We start from the raw sequence: 5,095 nt of genomic DNA on the forward strand, positions 1-5,095 counted from the left end.
AGGGAGGTGGGGAAGGGAAGGGATAGTGGGAGAACAATGAAGGAGGGGGTAAGAATACTTGACCAGAAATTAACTCCTTACCTTACTCATGTAACTGTAACCTTTCTGTACAGCATCTTTACAATAAAATGAAGTTTAAAAAGATAACAAAAATAAATTAAATAAAAATAATAATCAATTTTAGAATATAAAATTATCCTATTCATTATGGTTTTATGCCAGTCCTACTTTATGTTTATCATTTGGCTTTGTGAACATTTAATTCATTATTATAGCTTCATATGATCTCTTCTGCCTCTAGAATAACAATATTTATACCCTTTATTTGGCATCAAAATATTGTCATGCTAGAAACTTCAGGATCAATATATTCAGATCAACTTTGTATAACCTAATTGGAAAGCCAAAGAGAGATAAAAATTTTGACAATGACAGGAGTAAGACAGCAAAGTCATGTTATGTTGATTGAGATCTAGGCTGATTGATTAAGGAACTTGCTCCAATAGCTCCCAGGGACATTGTCAGAGGTGGGATTTGAACCCTGCATACACACCTCCCCTCCATACACACACACGCACACACACACACACACACGCACGCACACACGCACACACACACACACACGCACACACACACACACTTCCCTCTGCAGTTTCTATGCCTTCTGATTCCCAAGTCAGACAGTAAGGGATTTAATCACAGACAACTTTTAAATCCTTTATATAGTATCATCTACAGAATAGGGACCCAGTACAATGTTTTCTGGGGAGATTGTGGAATCACTAGGAGAAAAAAAAAAAAAAAAGAAAGATCGCTTATCCAGTAAATTGGCAGAATGGGAGACAGGAAGTCAGATGGACAAGAATTGTACTTAAGTCATTTTCACCATCATGTTTTCTTTTACTCCCTCAAAATTACCTGAATCCATTTGAACTTTGGAATTTTTTTCAGAAAAGTGGATGTATCTAGTGAAACTGAAGGGCAATTACTGGGATAAATAGTTAAACTTGGAATTACTAAGCCACATTCCCAGCCCCTGATTACATTTTGTTGTACATTTTTTTTTGTGGGCTTTGAACTCTGGGCCTTGAACTCTGGGCCTGGGCACTGTCTCTCAGCTCTTCAGCTCAAGACAAGCTCTCTATCACTTGAGCCACAGCAACACTTCTGGTTTTCTAGAGGTTTATTGGAGATAAGAGTCTCACAGACTTTCCTGCCCAGGTTGGCTTTGAACCGTGATCCTCAGATCGCAGCCTCCTGAGTAGCTAGGATGACAGGTATGAGCCACTGGCGCCCGTTTGTTGTACATCTTAATGGATTTCTTCTTGACACTTTCATACACCTACAGCATGCACTGTGATTATATTTATTCCCTATTTCATTCTCTTGTCTTCCTTTCTTCTTTTTCACTAATCTGTTCATCTTCCCAGATAGTCCCCTTACTACTTCCATGTCTTTGAGGAATTTTTTAAAATTTATTTTTATATAAATAGTTAACAAAGGGGCTTCAATTCAACATGCTATGTTATGATACAATGCATCATTACCAGTGTCATCCCTTCCACCATTTCTTAAAAAGCTTATGAATCCCCAAGCAACAATGTCTACTCTAGATTTTTCTTACACACTTTATACATCTACACACACACACACACACACACAAAACTCTATTGAAACTTTCTTAGGAATCTCATCTCATATTAATGAGTACACACAGTGTACTCATTAAGTGTACATTAAAATGTACACTTAAAATTCCTGCTATAGTGGGACAGTGTGCTAACATTTTTTAATTTTTAATATATATTTTTTATTGTAAAGATTCTGTACACAGGGTTACGGTAAGTAATGAGTACATTTCCTATTGAGCATCGTTACCCCTTGTGCTAGCATTTTTAACTACTCCTTGCTTTTTTCCTATGTAATTTCTACAGAGTGTCCCCAAACTAATGATATTCATTTTGTGTCCAGAAAGAGAAGGAAGAAAAAAAAACATCCTTTGATGGCTCTGCTGGCTGAAACTGGGCATGGACAGAAGAATCTAGTCCTGCATCATTCTGGAGTAAAGCTTTAGGGAAGAGATAAGGAAAAACACATGAGACTTGGAAAAGGAGAATAACCACAGGAATAACGAGTGATACTTTGCATGACAGGACATTTTCCAGTTTTCAAAACACTTTAACAACTCTACATTATAAAGCAGGCAGGGCAGATCTGATTGCCTTCACTTTATTGATAAGAAATTCAGGTCCAGAGTGGTTTCATGAATACCTAAGGTCATACAGCAATCGTAAGTGGCAGGTCAGAGATTTCTTTGCAAGTAGAGCTTTGGACCCAGTTTCTATATTCCCGACAGTAAGAAGAATACAGTTGTTGTTGCTGTTATTGTTTTACCTTTCACCTTTGTTTGTAAGGGAAAGAGGAAGGTTGAAAGAGATTTACAAACTTTCAACCCTTTCAACCAAGACATAAGAAATTTTATTTCTATTCATTGTGTTAAGTTATCTGGCTGTTTTCAAAATGCCTAGATTCTTTGCTTTATAATGAGATTGCCCTTTTCTTAGTCATAGAAGTTTAATCATTTGTGAAGAATGAAATGGCCCTATCTTTACCATTGTAATCATTTGGTAAATGTCTGCAGTTATTTGTATTATTCCTTATGGGATAATGGGTTCAAAGTTGTAAAATCTGGAAATATTTTACCACTGGAATGCTGCTCTAGGCATTTCTCATTTTCAGTCTCAGTTTTCCCTACTCTCTTGCAGCTAAAGAATCATATTTCATCTATGACCCACATAGTGAACAAAGCAATTCTGAAGATACTGACACACAGTCTCATAGATCCTAAAGTTTGTGTCTTTCTCAATCCCTTCTCTTTCCCATCACCTAACTCACTCATCATAATGTGCTCTCTTCCTGGCTATAGTTAGTAGCCTAGCTTTCTGATGTTAGGGAACCTGCCATCAGAAAATTTGCCAGGCTGGTGGGTTGTGGTAGTGTATACTTATAATGCAAGCTCTTCAAAAGCTGAAACAGGGAGATCAAGACGGTTTACAGCCAGTTTATCTTGAAAGAAAAAAGAAGAAAAGGAAGGAGAAAAGAAGGGAAGGAGAAGAGAAGAGAGGAGAAGGAAAGGGGGGAAAGGAAGGGGTAGATAAAGGAGGGAAAGTGAGTAGAGGAGAAAAGAGGAAAGGAGAGGGAAGATCAGAGAAGGGAGGGGAGGGAAACAGAGAGGAGAGGGGAGAAAAGGTTCAGCAGGCTGACCCTGTGTTGGTTCCTGGTGGGAAATTAGAAAGAAAACCCTTTTCATAGGCTAGGAAGTGGAAGACAGCATGCATTGATAATTGTTACTTTTTCGAATTCCTTCAATATTCACTGAGCTTGAACAAAACTTGAAAAAAGTAATCAGAGAAAGGAAAAGTAATGTACATGTGTTAAAATTTAAGATGAACCCTTTGCATTTCCCCACAATCTTCATAAAGGTGAAATAAGATGTCCAGAAATTAATTCATAAGCAGCAGATACAGCATTTGAACTTTATCCCCCAAACCCATATGCTTCCAATTACATAAGTTCTTTCCAAACTTTAAACACTCTTGATTTGTCCTAAAATCCTGTACCACAGGAGCATGGTTAAGTAGACAGAATATATTTCTAAAGTCAACATACTTCAGTTAGTCCTGCCTCTCACCAGCTTTATTAGCTATGGGCAGCTAATTTGACTATTACTATTTTTGAGAGTGTTAAACAAGAGTTAAAAAATAGCATCTATTGGGCTGGGAATGTGGCTTAATGACAGAATGCTTGCCTACTACCATGCATGAAGCCCTGGGTTCAATTCCTCAGTATTACATAAACAGAAAAAGCCAAAAGTGGTGCTGTGGCTCAAGTGATAGAGTGCTAGCCTTAAGCATAGACAGGCTCAGACACAGTGCTCAGCCCCTGAGTTCAATCCCTGCGACTGGAAGGGATTGAAAAGAAAAGAAATAGCATCTATCCAATGGGATTATGTTGAGGACTAAGTGCTTGAATTCCCAACACTTAGGAGGCAGAGCCAGGATTTTGAGTTTAAGGACATCCTGAGTTACACAGTGAGAACCTGTCTCAAAATAAAGCAAAATGAAACGTGCCTCAAAATTTTCTTGAAGTCAGCCTTTTGCTATGTAAGTGAATGTATTATAAAGAGGTAGCCCTTACAACCCAACTGTCAAGGTACTAGCTCGATGTGATAGCTACATTTTAGTATGGTATTAGAATAAAGACAAAGAAAAGAAATGAATCTATGTACCCCCTAAATCATTACCGAGACCTAGATCCTGCTTTGATGAATATGGTCTCCCCCTTTCCAATCCATACAAAGCTTATAGAATGCTGAGTACTTAAAGGTAAGCACAGTAGTCAGTAGCCAACCGGGTTTATGGAAAATAAAAAGAAAGAAAGAAAATCTAAGGGAGAAGTAGAACATAATGAGCAGATGCTGAAACCAATGGGCAAGAAATGAAAAGCCAATTATGGCAAGGCCCCAATTTCTATGGTACCCACTAGCTGTCAGGAGGACAAAAAGACAATGCAACCCTCAAACAGAACTTAGTCTATATCCTGACACTGGGGTCACAAGTAGGGCTTGTGTGATGGGACTATAACTGGGACAGGAGTCCAGAAACCTTTCAATTCAAAATCACAGGGAAAAGAGCCTTCTAGCAAACAAACAAAAGAGAAAGAAGCTAAAGGAAACAGATTTGGCCAAGAATAGAAGCAAACACTTGATATGTACCACAGTTCTGCAAACAGAGGCCACCGTGGCAGAGAGCATGAAATCCTCACAACACTCAAAATAATGATCAAAAAACTCAAGGTGGGGGCTGGAAATATGGCTTAGAGGGAAGGTACTTGCCTAGCATGCATAAAGCCCTGGGTTCGAGTCCTCAGTACCACAAACACAGAAAAGGCCAGAAGTGGTGCTGTGGTTCAAGTGGTAGAGCACTAGTCTTGAGCAAAAGAAGTTCAGAGAAAGTGCCCAGGCCCTGAGTTCAAGCCTCAAGACTGGCAAAAAAAAAAAAAATACAAAATAAAAAAGCAAAGAAACCTCACAATA

This window comes from Dipodomys ordii, unplaced genomic scaffold (genome assembly GCF_000151885.1).
Source record: "Dipodomys ordii isolate 6190 unplaced genomic scaffold, Dord_2.0 Scaffold26, whole genome shotgun sequence".
Taxonomy (NCBI): domain Eukaryota; kingdom Metazoa; phylum Chordata; class Mammalia; order Rodentia; family Heteromyidae; genus Dipodomys; species Dipodomys ordii.